Here is a 19,195-nt window from a genome sequence, read left to right on the forward strand (position 1 = left end):
AACTATTACCTAAAAGGGGGATTATTACATATTAAGTTTAACTAAGATAATTCATATTAGAACTTTATTAGTAAAATAATGTCTCCATGCTACAGTGTAATCTTTTTCAGGAATTTGAATGGCAGTGTAGTCAAAGTAAATAGGAAAAATTTTTAACTGCCCTTTAAAAGTCATGCATAATGACCTAGATACATGGGAATTCATTAAGAAAATCCACACACAAAATCATTTATATTAATGATTGTCAAATGTTGTTCTCTGGAAAATTGAGTTTCCTTGGAGATATTTTCAATTAAATACTAGCTAATCTCAGATACATCCTTTTTTAATGTGCATTATTTGTTCTAGCTTAATGGTCGGTGATGGTAAAAACATGTTTGTTATGGTATTTTAAATACTATAATATTAACTTCGAGACTTTTTTTTACTTGAACATTTTGTGCAGTTCATCTCTAATGTTTGTATTATATGGAGGCAACAGAGATTAGGAATACAACTGTTGATCATAAGGTGTATTAGTCAGGGTTTTCCAGAAAGACAGAACCAACAGAATATATGAGAAGGGATTTATTAGAGTTTAAATTAACAATGCTTAAAAACTTATATAAAGCCCACCTTCCTCCACCTTGTAACTTTATGTTACAAGATAAAGTAATAAGATAGGAGAAAACCAAAGATATTTGCTTAATATATGTATATATATACACAAATATATTCTTAACAAAATAGGGAGGAAATGCTTATGACAATTACAGTCCTCATTTCTGTAACTGATCACATGGTCGTAGCTGGTATTGATAACTACCTTCTTATACTACCCATTCTGCATTCCATTTGCCTTGAGCAAGCACTTGGTTCTTTACTTGTCTTGGTGACCCAAACCTTCATTCCTGAAATGCTGGACCTTTCCTAGTTCTGTCTTGATTGAATTGTTGCAGCTTCTCCCATTGACTTTAATCATAATGTGTGGTGACACTAAGTGATATCCTAAGGGATTTCCTGTATTCCAGATATACTCTTACTCACCTTTATTGTGGAGTAATAGTCCAATGTCCCCTCGGTAGTGTGAATCCATCTCCCCAGCCAACGTCATACTTCCCTTCTTAGCCTATTGTCTCAGAGGCATGAAAAGCCTGAAGTGCCCAAGTTTTAAGTTCCAGTGCAATGGAATCATTGTGTCTGCTAGTAGAAGCATTTCTGCCTCTGGAACTGAGACATCTAAGCTAACATAACATAATAATGTAACAGGAAGCAAAAATTTTGCTAGTGGATCACTAGGGATAATGGTGAATAGTGCTACTCACATTTCAACTCCTTGATTCCTGGACCCAAGATTTCTAGATATGGGAGAAATAGTATCATATATTGGATACTGATTTAGAGCTTATACTGCCTTCTGTTTATGAAGGCTATATAAAGGCTGTATATGAAAGAGAATCTTGCACCAGGCCTGCAAAGTATTGTCACCTAGGAGGTACTATAATTGTAACTTAAAAGGATGATTCTATGATTCTATCAAGCCAGCTGCTTCAGGATGATGGGGAGCATGGTAAGAACAGTGAATTGCATGAGTATGAGCCCATTGCCATAACTCTTTGGCCATTAAGTGTGGGATACCGTGATAGTGGATAAGACTTCTATAAGTCTATGATGGTAATTTTTGAAGAAGCATTGTGTGGAGAGAAGGCAAATTCATACTCCGTGTGTCTACACCAGTAAGGACAAAATACTGCCCCTTCAATGATGGAACAATAAACCTGCCATCAGATAGATAGGTGGCGATCACTCTAGGGAATGGAGCCATATCGAAATTCAATATTGGTCTCTACTGCTGGGAGATTAGGCACTCAGAAGTGGCCATAGCCAGGTCAGCTTTGGTGAGTTGAAGTCCATGTTGCTGAGCCCACACATAATCTCTATTCCTGCTACAATGGCCACTTCGTTTATGAGCCTATTGGGTGATTACAAGGGTGGCTGTGGAAGGAGGCTGAGTTGTACCCACAGAAAGTGTTAGTTTAGGAAACTGATTATCAAAATCCTCCTCTACTGTGGTCACCCTTTGGGGAGCAATCACATGAGACACAAATATCTTTACAGATTTTGCCCACTGAGAGAGGTCTATCCACATACCTCTTCCTCATATTTCTTCGCCACAATTTTTCCAATCTTGTTCCTTCTGAGTCTTTGATCATCTAGCCAAACCACTGCCTACAGACAATAAATCAATATAATCACATTTCTGGTCATTTTTCCTTCCAAGTAAATGTACTACCAGGTCCTGCCCATTGGGAAGATTTCTCTTCACTACTGTCCTTCAAAGATGTCCCAGAGAGAGACTATAGTTCTGTGATTGTTCACTCTTAGGTCTCTGCATGTCATGCAGAATCATCTGTAAACCAGCCCTTTGTCTTTTCTTCCTCTGTCAACTAATTGTCAGGAACTCTCCATGAAGTCACTGGGAGAAAAAAGGAAATGTAGCAGGAATAGAAACTGTGGGCATTCAGGCCACTTCTTCATGTAATTTACCTGTGCTTTCTGGACCTGATCAGGCCCTATCACATATATACCACTTCTATTTGATGACAGAATGCTGCCGTGCATGCCGAACTTTATGGCTTGGCGGGTCAGGTAACTTTCAGTTCATGATAGGCAGTTCAGGTTGCATGGTAACTTGGTGGCCCATGATCAAGCATTCAGTTTCTACTAAGACTTAGTAACAGGTCAAGAGCTGTTTCTCAACAGGAGAATAGTTATCTGTGAATGGTGGCAGGGCCTTGCTTCAAAATCCTAAAGAGCTCCATTGTGGTTGACTATATAGGGGCCGTCCAAAGGCTCCAAACAGCATTCCAACCTATGAATGACATCTCAAGTACCATTAGATCTGCTGGATCATATGGCCCAAGGGCATAGCAGCTTGCACATCAACCTGAACCTGTTGCATAGCTTTCTCCTGTTCTGGCTCCACTCAAAACTAGCAGCTTTTTGGGCCACTCAGTAAATTGGCAGTAGTAATACATTCAAATTAGGAATGTGTTGCCTCCAAAATCCAAGTAGGCCCAATAGACATTGTGTTTCTTTCTTGGTTGTAGGTGATGACAGATGCAACAACATGTCTTTCACCATAAAAGTGGTATCACCACAAGCACCACACCACAGGACCCCTAGACATTTTACTAAGGTAGAAAGCTCCTGATTTATTTCTCAGCTTCTGACATGCAAATGTTTTACTAATAAGTTCAAGGTGGTTGCTATTTCTTGCACACTATGTCTAACCAGCATATAATACCATCAACATAATAGACCAGTATGATACCTCATAAAAAAAAAAAGATGATCAAAAATTTACAGAATCAAGATTAAAAATTTAGTTCACAGGGGCAGAGTAAATTGTGACACAGGGCTGAACATTTAATACACTATGAAGTATAGGACAGTGAAGTGTGTGGCTGGCCTTGCCAGCTGAAAGCAAGTTGCTTCAGGTGGGCTTTATGAACACGTATGGAGAAGAAAGCATTTGCCAGATCAACAGCTGTATCGCAGGTACCACAGGATGTGTTAATTTACTCAAGCAATGAAACCACATCTGGTACACCCACTGCATTTGGAGTCACCACTTGGTTAAACTTAGGATAATCTGTCATTCTCCAAGATCTATTTCTCTTCTGCATAGGCCTAATAGGAGAGTAGAATGACAATGTGCTCTCAATCACCACCCCTGCATCTTTCAAGCCCTTGATGATGTCTAATTTCTGAAATCTTTTCAGGGATGCAGTATTGTTTTTGATTTACTATTTTCCTAGTTAGGGGTAGCTCTAAGGGCTTTTATTTGTCATTTCCTACCATAATATCCCTCACTTTACAGGTTAGGAGATCAATGTGGGGATTCTGCCATCCTCTAGGTTTGTCTATTTCAATTATGCATCTGGAACTGGGGAAATAACCACAAGATGGGTCCAGGGACCCCCTAGACACACTGTAAGTTGGGCCCGACTAAAACTTCTCTGATCATATGACCGTCATACGCTCCACTGTATGTGGAGGGCCGCAATGATGTTTCAGTTTTCCTGGAATCAATGTCAGTTCAGACCTAATGTCCAGTAATCTCTGAAAGGTCTTGTTATTTTCCCTTCCCCAATGCACAGTTACCAAGGTCAAAGGACAGACGTTTCTTTGGGGAAGGATGGGGAAAGACCAACAGCATCAAATGTCATTAGTGTGTTAGGGTCCTTCCTTAAAGGGATCCAGCCTCCCCTTCATTCAAGGGGTTTGGGGTCTATAAACTGGCTCAAGTCTGGAAATTAAGAAGCCGTGATTTCTGTTTTTATGTGTTGACTTAGATTTTTATTCACTAAACCTGGAAGTTTTCTGCTTATACAGATCAAGTTAGAATATAACAGGCTTCTCATCTGTTTTACTTCTAGGAATGCCAGGATTATTCATCAACAACATAGGTTTACACAAGTCAGGCTATTCTGATTGTTGCTTTGTCTCTGTTGCTCATTATAGTAGCAACATCCGCCTTGCCTTTGGTAGTTGAGTGCTGCCAGTTGGCAACTTCCACTTTGGGGTACAATTATTTTTACTGCATTTAAAATTTACAAATGAGTTACTGAAGTTTCTGCTGTAAGATCTGGCATACAGAGAAGAGCAATTACAAAACTCATCTGGAATGCTGATGCTCCCCTTACAAATCCATTTCTCAAAGTGCTACTGAAAGATGTATCTTCTGAACCCTTACAGTGTGGGTGAGTAGGTTTTACATGGCAAATCCACTCTAGCATTCCAATTTTCCTAAGCCTTTGAATCCTACCCTTACATTAAACCATGTAGATCAGACATCTCCGCCCACTCCCAATGAGCCATCTTTTGATCTGTGTTTCATCCAACCAACCAAACTATTGGTGCTTTCTTTTCTTAACTCCCTGAGCTGCAACATTAAATGCTTAGCAGGCCTATATCAATAAATTTGACCTAATCCAACTTGAATGTTTTTTTCCACCATTATCCCATACCCTTAATATCCATTCGTTCCCTAGATTTCTGTTTACATATATTGAGAAGATCAAGTAGTTCTTTTGAAACTTAGTGCACCTCCTCATGGGTCACATTTTGTACCTCACATTTAGGAATCTGCTGGGACTCAGTCTAGTTATATGTGCAGAAGTCAGGGGTTGTGGGTGGGGCATGTCCTGAGGAGAATAAGCATTGTCTTGCCTGACAATGCTTCAGGGTAGACCATTACTCTTTCATCACACAATGTAGGTTTGACTCACTCAGAGGTGGAAAAGCCAATACCACTGGGGCTAAGGGTGAGGGCACTGCTGCTACTAAGACCACTTCCCCTGACAAAATACTCATCAAAATTCAGGAGCACAATGTCCCCAGCTTCATCAAGTCCCCCCCACCCCCAACCCCGACATATCACCATTCCAGCTCACAGGATCCCATTCTTTCCCAGTAGATGCCCTCACTTTAATGGTACACACCCTGCAAGGCTGAGAGTTCACATTTTATTGTAAGTCAACCAATTGCAAGATGAGGACTTGTATTTGATTTTCAGCAATTTCAACCCTGTGGCTACAGGAGAGAATATTCTCTTTCAGGGCACATTAGAATCTTCTAGGCTATTTATGTGCATCTGGAGCAGAGGATTCCAATCCCTGAGCTCGTCCATTTCTTTCACCACATCTCCAGAGATGTTAGGAGCAACCAACCAATGTCATTATATCCCTTGGTTTTCCACAAATTTTCGAAAGAATCATGTGCAGAATCATCAAGTTCCTTGTGTCTCATAAGTGGTGAATTAGGAGTATCAGATGAATTTATTTTGTGTATCTCTAGAAACAGTTCATGCCATGGACCAGCAGTGTTCTCTATACAATTAGAAGTAGAGTCCTTAGCATTTTTAGGAATCAGATTAGAAAGCCAATTTCAGATATGCCAAAACCAGCTAAGAAAATTTATTCTTAAAATTCTAGAACTACTCCTGGTACCCACATAGGATATGTAAGAAAGGATTTATTAGCTTGAATTGGCTCACACAATCACAGAGTCAGAGTAGACCCATAATAGGCCCTCTGCAAGTTGGATAACAAGACAAGACAGTAGCCTGGCTCAGCCCAGAAGCCTCAGAATCAAGGAAGCTAGCGCAGCCTCCAACCTGAGACTAAAAGCCTGAGAGTCCCCAGGAGGCTGCTGGTGCAAGTCCCAGAGTCCAAAAGCCAAAGAGCCTGGAGTTTGATGTCCAAAGGCGGGAGGAAAAAAAGGCATCCCACTCTGGGAGGAAGAGAGAGAAAGCACAGAGTGAGAAAATTTCTGTTTTCCCATCGGTTTGTTTCAGCCAGGTCACCAACCAAATGATCAGTGCCTGCCCTTATCAAGAGCAAGTCTTCCTCTCTCAGTCCACTAACTGACATGTTAATCTTCTCTGGAAAAACCCTCTCATGCATGCTCAGAAATAATGCTTCACCAGCCATCTAAGCATCCCTCAATCCAGTCACATTGAAAACTAAAATAAACCAACATGTAAGCGTAGCTGGGGGGATTTACTAGCTGTGAAACTTTGAGTAAGTTGATTAGCCTCTGGAGTCCTAAATTCCTTACTCAGAAAAATGGGACCAATAAAGGTGATGATTAAGTAAGATAACATATTAGGAGGTGATATGGTTTAGTTGTGTCTCCACTCAAATCTCACCTTGAATTGTAATAATCCCCACATGTCAAGGGCAGGGCCAGGCGGAGCTGATTGACTCATGGGAAGTGGTTTCCCCCATATTGTTCATGTGATAGTAAATAAGTCTCATGAGATCTGAGGTCTGATAGTTTTATAAATTGTTCCCTGCACAAGCTCTCTCTTGCCAACCATGTAAGACGTCTCTTTGCTCATTCTTCATCTTCTGCCATGATTGTGAGGCCTCCCCAGCCATGTGGAACTCTGAGCCCATTAAACCTCTTTCCTTTATAAATCGCCAAGGCTTGGGCATGTCTTTATCAGCAGCATGAGAACAGACTAATGCAGGCGGTTTCTTGATATATACTATAAATTTAACACTCAAATACCTGATTAAGGACATGCTTCTTCTATGAGATATTTGGTTTAAATTCTTACAAATATGAAAATATAGTAAGCAGAACAATGCCCCCTCCCAAGATTCTTATGTTCTAACACCCAGAATTTGTAAATATAGTCTCTTATAAAGTAAACACTTTGTAAATGTGATTAAGAATCTTACAATGAAGTTATCTTGGATTATCCAGGTGGATCCAATGTAATCCAAGGGTCCTTATTCAGAAAACAGTATGCTGGATGATCCAGGTGGACTCGGTGTAAACACATGTGCCCTAAAAAAAGAAAGAGGAAGGAAGGAGAGTCAGAAGAAGAGTTGAGATGATAGAAGCAAAAATCAGAATGAAGGCTGGGCACGGTGGGCTCACCTGTACTCCCAGCACTTTGGGAGGCCGAGGCAGGCAGATTGCCTGAGGCTAGGAGTTCAAGACCAGCCTAGCCTGGTCAATGGTGAAACCCCATCTCTACTAAAAATACAAAAATTAGCTGGGCATGGTGGTGCATGCCTGTAGTCCCAGCTACTCCAGAGGCTGAGGCAGAATTGCATGAACCCGGAAGGCAGAGGTTGAAGTGAGCCGAGATTGTGCCACTGCACTCCAACCTGGGCAACAGAGTGAGACTCTATGTCAATAATAATAATAATAATAATCAGAGTGAGGTAAGGTGGTTTTGGAGATAGAGGAAGGGGCCACATGAGGAATGCAGATAACCTCTAGAAACTGGAATAGGCAAGAAAATGGATTCTCTCCCAGAGCATTCATAAGAAAAAGGGACCCTGCAAACACCATGATGTTAGCCCTCAAAACATCACATATTTCTGCATAACCATCCAAAGGAAAGAAAAACGTCACCTAAAATAGATTTGTGGTGATGCTGCCACGTCTTTAATGAAGACTTCATTGTATTATTATTGGGAGCAATTTGTTTCCTTTGTGTCTAAGCTTGTTTGATAAATTACAGGGTGCCGAGTTAAATTTTATTCCAAATAAATGATGAATAATATTTTAGTATAAGTATATGCTATACAATATTTAGGACATACATATTCTAAAAAGAGATTGTGATTTTCAGAAATTTAAATTTAACTTGGCATCTTGTATTTTTATTTGTTAAATCTGGCAACTATATTTTTGTCAAAACCTTCTGCTTGCAGGCTTTATTCTGGGACTTAGCTTTGCATAATGAAAGTGTCCATTAAATTATTTTGTCAAATGAGAGAATAGTCTTTTTCCAAATATGAATTATATACAAAAATACATAAGAATATTTGTAAAAACATCATTGTTACTGGATTTTGAAATATCCTTCACTCTTGTCATTAATTGTGAAAGTATGAATAGTAATAGTAGTAGAAACAATAGTGTTGGTAAGAGAACTATTATGTCTCATTTTAAAACACTAGTAACTAAAAATTGCTAGTAATTCAAATTAAAAAAAAAAGTTCTACCTCTCCTCTTTGAAGATCTGTAATAGTGTATTTAAGGATACTTTGTGATTAACACACAATGTCTTTCAAAATAGTTAATATTCACAAGAGTTTGCCAGGTTTTCCTCAATGGTGCATAACAAAAATAGATAAATTGTATGCTGAGTTTTAAAGTAGAAAGCAATCCTCATTCATCATTAAATGAATCATCAAATATATTATTTCTGTTAAATCATCAAATTAATCATCAAAACTATTTATCAAAATCATTTTATTATTCTGAATGATTTTAAGCTCACACCTAATTTATAAAATCATTTTAGATCATTTAAATAGCAGTTTTAATTTATGTGAGACATTACAAATTTTTTTTTTGTATATAAGAGTTCAACTGCATTATAAAATGTGAAAAATACTACTTAAAATGGACTTTTTAAATGAAATTCTATTAAATAAATTATGTGGGGTAAACCTTTTAAATGCACTGAAGATACAACATAATCATATTTAGGTTAATTCCTTATTAAATTTCTCATGAAAAAATTTTTGTGGTAATCCTGCTTATAATCATGCCTCTGTCTCTATTTATACCTACCTACTCTATAAACACCTCAATAGTAGATAATTATTAATTAATTTTTAAATGTAGTCAATTATTTCACAAGAGAAAGACTAGGCTTAGGTTCATATTTATTATTAGCTTTATCTATGAAAGCTATATGCCAAGGTTTATTATATATGTATAAAACAATTGCTAATATGTGGCCAATGTAATCATTTTAAACTGTGTTGCATTGTCCATTATTTAACTTAGTCATCCTGTCATTCAAATAAAACCAAACAGAATGATAATTCAGTTGAATCTTATGCTATAAAGTTTCCATCAACTAAAATCTCTTTGCTCTGACATAAGCTTTTATAAAACCCTTAAATGAGCATTTGCTCCCATTTGCTTCACATACTTAATAATTTCATGTCTAACTTCTTGATATGATGCACTTTATAATTTCATGTCTAACTTCCTGATATGATGCTCCTTACTTCCATCTCCCTGAACTATAAAATAAATAAAAAACTTCCTTCTGGAAGCCTGGGGAAGATCTCTGTTTTGTTTATTGTGACTGAATGTGTCTACCACATGGGGATCACTGAGTACATCTGAAACCTATTAATCCAGGTGTTATCCACACCTTTCAGAATTGCATCAGTTTATGTAATCTCCTGTGTTTATATGTCTTATAAGCTATAGATATACCAAGTAATATAGGGTTTATGCAGCATCAAAATAAATCATTGCAAAGACACATGCTTTTCAGAGAGTAAATTTGAATTGTATATTTTCCAACTTGCAGTTTATCTGTAAGGCATATAATGTTCCAAATTAAGAAAAGTGAAAGTTCTATATGAGTTGCTGTAGATAACCTGTATCTGTATCAGGCATCCAGTTGCTCTTAATGGCAAGTTCCAAGACCTAGATCACATTTCCAGAAAGAAGTTGAATTGAATCATGTGGTGCTTTGTTCAGCAGCTAATTCTACTCAAGGCTTCAGTGATCCATTATTCTTTTTTGTAAGATTGTTGAAAAGTGCTGTATAATCAGATGATATTCTGTGCTTCACAGATTCAGATACAATGCACTATCTTTGAAGGCAGCTTTAGCAAACACTATGCTATATGTTGCATGTTCATCAAGGTAGCAAGAAGTCATTGTTATCATGGTAGCAATGAATGAATCTAAGTACACATAGTCCTTGACTTACAATGGTTTAACTTAACAATTATTTGACTTTTTAATGCTACAAATGTGATGTGAATTTGGTAGAATTCATACTTTGAATTTTGATCTTTCCCTGAGCTAGCAAGATCAGTATAATACTCTCCCTCCATGCTGGACAGTAGCAGTGAGCCACAGCTCCCAGTAAGCCACATCACCACAAAGGTAAACACTCATTTCCAGTTGTTGTTGTTGTTGTTGTTGTTGTTGTTTGGTTATTGTGGTTCATGTTTTTGCATTCCATCATGTCTGCAGAACACCCATTTTGACTCAGGATATTTTCAATTCAGGATGGATTTATGCATGCATCACCCCACCATAAACAGAAGAGCATCTGTGTGTGTGTGTGTGTGTGTGTGTGTGTGTGCAAATATTTCAAATCTTATTTATAAATCCCTCATTTTATCACCAGAGCAATATAAACATATTTCATGTAGCTTATCACTGAATCATTTACTTTTATATTATTCCAACTGTTTTTTCCATGTAAGGTAAATAAAAAATTTAAATGAACTTTAAGAAAGTTTATTTCCAACTTTGGCAAAATGTAGGAACATATGTTTAGATAGAAACACTAGGAAATATTTCTTTAAAACCCCCTTAAAAAACTGTTGAGTAGGTAGTTTTCTTGGAGGAAGCATTTGCATGCTATATAAAATGCCATCTTAAATGAGAAGGAATTTCCCACACATCTCCCCTCTATTGACACACCCACGCACATGGGTCAAACACCAGTCGCCATATCAAGTGTGATATCTTTGTCCTAGAAGCAAATTTGGATGTAATAATCCTTAAGCACCATATGCCGTATTATTTCAAACTAGCACAAGAATTGAGCACATAATGTGGTAAAGGTGCAGTGAGTAAGATCAAACATAGGAAGGCAGGCTAATGTCACGACAAAGCCAACAGGTTCTGGAAATGATCTAGTGAGTTTCGAATACTAAACACTTGTGTTCTTGAGCAAGCTTCCTAGGCTCTCTGTCCTGATATTTTGTCTTTATGTAAAGGGGATGATGTAATCAATCATGATTATGTAATGAAACTTCAGTAGCAGCTCTTGACACCAAGGCTTAGGAGAGCTTTCCTGGTAGGCAATACTTTGTACATATTACTAAACGTCAAAGAGCTTGGAGGGGGACAGGTGTTCTGACCCAGTGGGACAAAGATAGAGGAAGCTTCACATCTGGGACCTCCCAAGACCTCACACTATGAAACTCTCCTTTTGGCCATTTCTGATTGGCATCTCTTTTGCAAAGGCAGATTTTGAGGATTAAAGATTTTGCAAATGAGAACAAATCAGCTATTGGTATATCAGATGTTGTTATTGGGAATTAATGGACGCCTCAAATCAAGCCATGGTAAAAATAGTCTAAAATGATAAAAAGCTTCTGGGATGGGTGATTTAGGGCTTCACCCAACATGGAAGAGATGCCAGTTTTCTTCCTTCACTTTGCTCTATTATTCTCGCATTTTTTTTTCTTTATTTACACCCAAAAAGTATATGAGAGAAAACCAATGAGAAAAATATTAACCACTAGGAAACTTAGAAAAAAGAGTATATGTCAACTGATAGAAAAAGTGAAAAGTGAGAAGCAGTTAAATAAAACACAAAAATTTTCTGTCTTTTCCATCAATTGATTTTTCGACATCCTTTGAGAAGATGCCTTCTTTTTCAACTTTTTTATTCTTTTTTGTGAAAATTAATAAACTTTATTTTTTAGCACAAGTTTAGATTTATGGAATAATTTAACAGATAGTATACGTAATTTGACATCTTATGTTTTCTTCTTATCAGAATATGTTTAGATAATGTTTTCAAATTAAATAGATCCTATGAGTATATAATAGCATTAATTATATGCTCATAAAATGAGTTAATAGTATATAATTAATAGAATTATTAATAGAATTAATGATATAGAGTTATAAATAGATAAATAAAATAAATAAATAGATAAATAAAATGTCTTCTTCCTAATAGAATTTAGAGCATTAAAAAAAATAATTAGAGATTAAGATATAAATAAACAACTGCTTTAAAAAGCATGAGTGAAAAAAAGACTCCTAGAAACTTCCATTATTGATTTCTTGAGTCTTAAAAATTTATAACTATGTAACAAACCTGCCTGTTCTGCACATGTAACCCAGAACTTAAAGTATGATAACAAAAAATTATTATATTTTAGGGTAAACATTGTTCTCAATATTGGCAGTCTGTGTTTAAATATTTGCCATATTTCATTTTTAGCGGACTAAATTATTTGATTATTAAAACTCAGTTGCAAAGCTGTTGAAATTTCAACTATATTGAGAAAAGTTATATTTATAAAATATTTTGAAAATTTTCTTTTCTTTCTGGGAAAATAGCATATGTGTGTGTGTGTGTGTGTGTGTGTGTGTGTGTATACATAAATTATTCAAACTACAGACTATTTTTACAAAAAATATGAAAAAATGTATACACATTCACTCATACTCACACACAGATTTGAAGCTATAAAGCAATGCATATTTGGTATGAAGTGGATTCTTGTTCTTTTATTATGAAAATAATGTAGCAAACTATCTGCATTCTGATCTAGTGTTTAACTGATATATATGTTTTTAATTTTACTTTCTTTTTTTTTTTTTTTTTTTTTTTGAGACAGTCTCGCCCTGTCTCCCAAGCTGGAGTGCAATGGTGCGATAACGGCTCACTGCAACCTCTGCCTCCCTGGTTCAAGCAATTCTCCTGCCCCAGCCTCCTGAGTAGCTGGGGCTACAGGTGCGCACCACCATGTACAGCTAATTTTTTGTATCTTTCATAGAGATGGGGTTTCACTATGCTGGCCAGGCTGGTCTCGAACTCCTGACCTCATGATCCACCCACCTCAGCCTCCCAAAGTGCTGGGATTACACACATGAGTCACCAAGTCTGGCCTATCTTATTTTCAATCAAGAGAAATTTTTGTAATAAAATATTCTTACTCTTTAAAATAAATATATTAATCTTTAACTCTTTAAAGATCTCATTCTTTAAAATAAAGACACTGTATATAGTATTATTTGATGTAGACATAAATAAAATAAATATTTTTTCCACTGGGCTTAACATGTTACTTTGATGGATTTGAATATTACTTTTGTGTTACATCTTAAAATGAATAATAGAAGAATAGATGTGTCGATTGATAGAACTTTTATTAGATGGCATTATTTTTATATTCTGAAAGATATTAATTTAATTATTTAATTTAAACTTGAAATGACATTTAAATAAGTATTCTGTATTCATACTGACTAACCCAGATGCTAATCATATGTATATTATTATTGGTTATTGAAAGCCATTGTCAATTTAATTTATCATATATTTATTGAGATTGTATTATATGGCAATCACTTGCTAGCCAATGAGGATACAATGAATAACAAGATATGAATCCAAAACATGTCTACAATTTATTCACAATTTTCAGCATTTAGTTTCACCTGATTAAGTTTTAAGTGTAAATAAACACAAATAAACTATATTGACTTATCTAGTTTTTCACAGACTATTTGGATTAGGAATAAAGAACAAAACAGTATTTGCTTCATAGGAACACAGTTATCATAGAGGAGTGCACTATAAACGGTAAGCCAATTTATCATTTATCTACACTTCCCTGTTGGATAGAGGTATGCTAGTTATATACTCAGTAATGCAATTCATTCTTGAGAATGTCTTATAAACAAAAAGCAGCATGCACTGGGTTCTTAGAATGAGTTTATATTTCAGATAATAAGTAGTCTTAAACATAAAATGGATTTGACATCAGAAAGCCCAAATTATTTTTGAAATAAACAGTAAAATCTGTTTTATTCATTTGTAGTAAATTTCCTAGAAAAACTGTGATCATTACTCAAGTACAGATTAAAAATTACTCAGAATAAAAATTTAAATATTCTTAGATTTATCTACTTCGTTTTCACATGAATACTGCAGAATCCAGCCCAATTTACACTCATTCTCTTTGGGCATTCTTACAAAAATAAAATCAAACACACTTCTCAATTTCGTATTTGCAACTAATATCAGTAGGCTGGGAGAGGTCCCCAAATGCCAGTACGACCTTGACCCCAGTCATTGTCCAGGGTCTTGACACCATCACTAAGAAGGAAATCAAGGATGAGTTCAAAAATAGTGAAAGTATGGAGATTTATTGCAAAGGGAAATGTACACACTCAAGAAAAGAGTATGAGTAGCAGTGGAGCTGCTACATTTCTGGTGTGTGTGTGTGTGTATTTATTTTTTATTTTATTTTATTTCATTTTTTTACCAAGCTATGAAATATTTATGAAGACTCCTGAGAAAAAGACAGAGAGTTCTCAGACCTGTGGTGTCATTCATTTTTACGTCAAATATGGATCTTCCTGGAACTGTTATGGTGCTGGTCGGTGTGTGATTTAGTATTAATGAGTGTATAATGAAGTCCGAGGAGCAGCCTAGGATAAATCTGGCAGCATGTTGGGTCCAGTGGTCTTAGCCAGTTTGGCCCATGCCCTGGTTTTTCAGGGTCTTAACCAGCTCCTAGTTTATGTGACTAAGTCAACAGTTACCTTTTGTCGGTCATGTGAAACTGCTGCTTGGAATTTCCTATTCTGCAACCACCCTGTATTATTCCTGTCTCACAGTGACTTGTGATTTAACTACCTGGGGTGAGGCCAAACTTCACAGGTTAAGGGTACAGTGCTCTACAGGACTGTTCTCGCTGCAGACACTAGCCACAAACTTGGGGGTTCCTAGGGTCATCTTCACTTCTACCAAGGTCAGAGGTTCCCACTGGTCTCAGGTTTCATAATTCACTAGGATGACTCACAGAGCTCAGGCAAGTTCTATATTTTGATTATAATTTTATTGTCACAGAAAGGATACTGTGACTGATTCACTGATAAAATTCAGTAAATCTAGATCCCACACTATGCAACCCTCCTTTTGGCTGATTCAGATTTCAGTTGAAATAGTTCAAAGTTTAAGGCTGACTGGGTTTTTAGATGGAATTGCTATAAGTTACACTATTGGATAATAAGAAATTTAGCTGGCCTTTCTCTGTAATCCTTAGGGGTAGCCTAGGATAATGAAATTTGGCTGGACTTTGTTCCCAGTTCCTTCAAAATAGCTTCTAAATCTTTGGAATTCCCTAATAGTTATGTCTTTGTTATTCATGTTGAGCCCTCGTAGTTTATGCTAATAAAGTGACTCATGATGGGCTCCTAGATAATTTAGGCTAAGGAGGTATTTCAGTATGAAGGCTAGTGATGTCAGAAAGACTAACGACGTGATTAGAGGATTGGGAGCTCGAGTCACATGATATGAACCTAACCTCTGAAGGGGGGAAGAGGGACTAGGATTGAGTGCAATCTCATGGCCAGTGATATATTCAATCATGCCTATGTCATTACACTCCAGTAAAAGCTCTGGACACCAAAGCTTAGGGGAACTTTCCTGTTTGGCAATATTCTGTGCTAAATTTCTTATTATGCAATAGTATAACATATAGCAATTTCATCTAAAAACCCAATCAGCCTTAAACTTTGAACTATTTCTGTAATCCTTTTTAAAATTTTTTTTTATTTTTATTTATTTATTTATTTATTATACTTTATGTTCTAGAGTACATGTGCACACCATTCAGGTTTGTTACATATGTATACATGTGCCATGTTGGTGTGCTGCACCCATTAACTCATCATTTACATTAGGTATATCTCCTAATGCTACACCTCCCCCCTCCCCCCACCCCACAACAGGCCCCAGCATGTGATGTTCCCCTTCCTGTGTCCAAGTGTTCTCATTGTTCAGTTCCCACCTATGAGTGAGAACATGCAGGGTTTGGTTTTCTGTTCTTGTGATAGTTTGCTGAGAATGATGGTTTCCAGCTTCATCCATGTCCCTACAAAGGACATAAACTCATCCTTTTTTCTGGCTGCATAGTATTCCATGGTGTATATGTGCCACATTTTCTTAATCCAGTCTATCATTGATGGACATTTTGGTTGGTTCCAAGTCTTTGCTATTGTGAATAGTGCCGCAATAAACATACGTGTGCATGTGTCTTTATAGCAGCATGATTTATAATCCCTTGGGTATATACCCAGTAATGGGATGGCTGGGTCAAATGGTATTTCTAGTTCTAGATCCCTGAAGAATCGCCACACTGTCTTCCACAATGGTTGAACTAGTTTTCAGTCCCACCAGTAGTGTAAAAGTGTTCCTATTTCTCCACATCCTCTCCAGCACCTGTTGTTTCCTGACTTTTTAATGATCACCATTCTAACTGGTGTGAGACAGTATCTCATTGTGGTTTTGATTTGCATTTCTCTGATGGCTAGTGGTAATGAGCATTTTTTCATGTGTCTGTTGGCTGCATAAAAAAAAATCTAGGCAATACCATTTAGGACATAGGCATGGGCAAGGACTTCATGTCTAAAACACAAAAAACAATAGCAACAAAAGCCAAAATTGACAAATAGGATCTAATTAAACTAAAGAGCTTCTGCACAGCAAAAGAAACTACCATCAGAGTGAATACGCAACCTACATAATGGGAGAAAACTTTTGCAATCTACTCATCTGATAAAGGGCTAATATCCAGAACCTACAAAGAACTCAAACAAATTTACAAGAAAAAAACAAACTACCCCATCAAAAAGTGGGCAAAGGATATGAACAGACAATTCTCAAAAGAAGGTATTTCTGTAATCTTTAAATTATTTCTTTAACTGTTTTTAGGATCCTACTGATTTCCCCACCGCCACCTACCCTGGCAATTTCCCTTGATTATTTCTCTGTACATGACTTCTCTGCCTGCAAATTACTTTCCATACCCATCATATTAGCTGCTTAGGTCCTTCCTACCTAAGTCCTTGCTGAGCATCATAGCCTTATAATTTATTCTTCTTTTTATTATTCTCCCTTGAAACAACCAAGTTCTCTGCTGCCAGAAGGAAATGTTCTTGTCTCCTAGAAAATCATCAGTACCTACTTATTGACCCATTATATGCCAGATTTCTTTTTCTGATTTTGGAAGTTCTTCTTTAGTCCATTAATAGAACCTTCCAAATATACTTATCACTCCACAACTTCATCCTCTACATGTTATTAATATCATGTAGACAATTGTCTTGCCTTAAAATTAATTCAATATTTATATATTTTCCATTATACTTAGTGTCTGAAGTTTATGTATTTTGTCTTATTTATCTTTTTATTCACCTTGAGTTTTAGTAAGTTTACATGGCTATGCTATGTATGTGTCTAGATTAGTGTCTGAAATATGGTAACCTTTATTATGTATAGGTATCTTTGGTTACCTAATTCTCAAAACTCAAAGATCAAATGTATCTGGTCTTTTAAATTCACTAGATGGGAGCATTTGCCAAGTCTCACCACAATACAGGATCTCTAAACTTAAAGATTTTAGATACTAAAAAGCCAGACATGATAAATGTCAAATCAATCTACAACTTTAGCTAAAACATAAATGCATATCCTTTTTCCCCATATATATAGCTCTGTATATAAATAATTCACCTAATATAGCTCAAATTTTTTGACTATTGAAAATAAATCTTCCCCTCAGACAGTGCCTACTTTCATCACTTAGCTCATCTACCTCCTAGCCAAGGATCTCTGAGTGGTATTTATTCCTCCTCTCTTTCTCTTACCATGCAACTCTGTAATCCGTACATTAAATGATAGTTACTTAGTCCCACAAAGCCCATATATAGTCATAAGGCTCAGGACATGAAACTCCAAACTATGGCACCTTGACATATGAGAAAATAGCAGAAACAGGAAGGTCTCTCCCACGTTTCACTGAAGCAGGTCATAAAACCTAGGAAGGTCACTCTCTAACCTTCTCCCACTCTCCTCCCCTAAAACAGATGAGAAGACTTTCACTAGAGACATACCCTCCCTATGCCTGGAAGAAAGGAGTATTCTTATCTCTGAAGACATTGGGACACACAGTAATAGCTGAAAAACAGGCCTTGCTAACTTGCCTCCAGTTTATTATTAGATGATACATTTTTATCCAATCATATTTCTCCATCACTACCCACTTCTCCATCAAAACTAGCCTTAAAAATGCATGGGTTTACATATTTTTTTAGTCTTCATTTCCACAGTTCCTTTGTCACACAAAAACTGTATTAAATAAATTTATATGTTTTTCTCTTGTCCATTTGTCTTTTGTTTTAGGGGCCAACCATAAACCTGTAGAAATTGCAATTTTTGTTATTGGTCATGAGAGTTTGCTGTCTTTTGTTTTATTTATTTATTTATTTATTTATTTATTTATTTATTTATATTTAGAGATGGAGGCTCTCTCTGTTGCCCAGGCTGGAGTGCAGTGGTGCCATCATGGCTCACTGCAACCTCTGCCTCCCAGGTTGAAGCAATTCTCCTGCCTCAGCCTCCCAAGTAGTTGGCATTACAGGTGCCCACCACCACATCCGGCTAATTTTTGCATTTTTAGTAGAGACGGGGTTTCACCACGTTGGCCAGGCTGGTCTTGAACTCCTGAACTCAAGAGTTCCACCTCGGCCTCCCAAAGTGCTGGGACTATAGGTGTGAGCTGGCATTTGCTGTCTTTTGTGTTTCTCTTCTACTACCCTCCTTTACTTCTCTGTCCTTTTGTCTTTATTTAGCATCTAACCCAGTCAATGTATTTTAACTAGTTTGTCTATGGACTACATTAAAATAATCTCAAAATTTTTCATTGACATTTAACATTGGGTTCTGTGGTACAAGCAGACATTCCAGTTAAATATCTAGATTCTACTCATGATACTTTCACTAGTGCATTGGTATTTCCTTTTTATTGATTGTTATGGTTAGCCACCTCACTGACACGGATCTTTGTGTTGTTGATTGATCCATTAAAAAGAGGAACCCCAAACT

The sequence above is a fragment of the Macaca thibetana genome, chromosome 18, assembly GCF_024542745.1.
Source record: "Macaca thibetana thibetana isolate TM-01 chromosome 18, ASM2454274v1, whole genome shotgun sequence".
In the NCBI taxonomy this organism is placed as follows: domain Eukaryota; kingdom Metazoa; phylum Chordata; class Mammalia; order Primates; family Cercopithecidae; genus Macaca; species Macaca thibetana.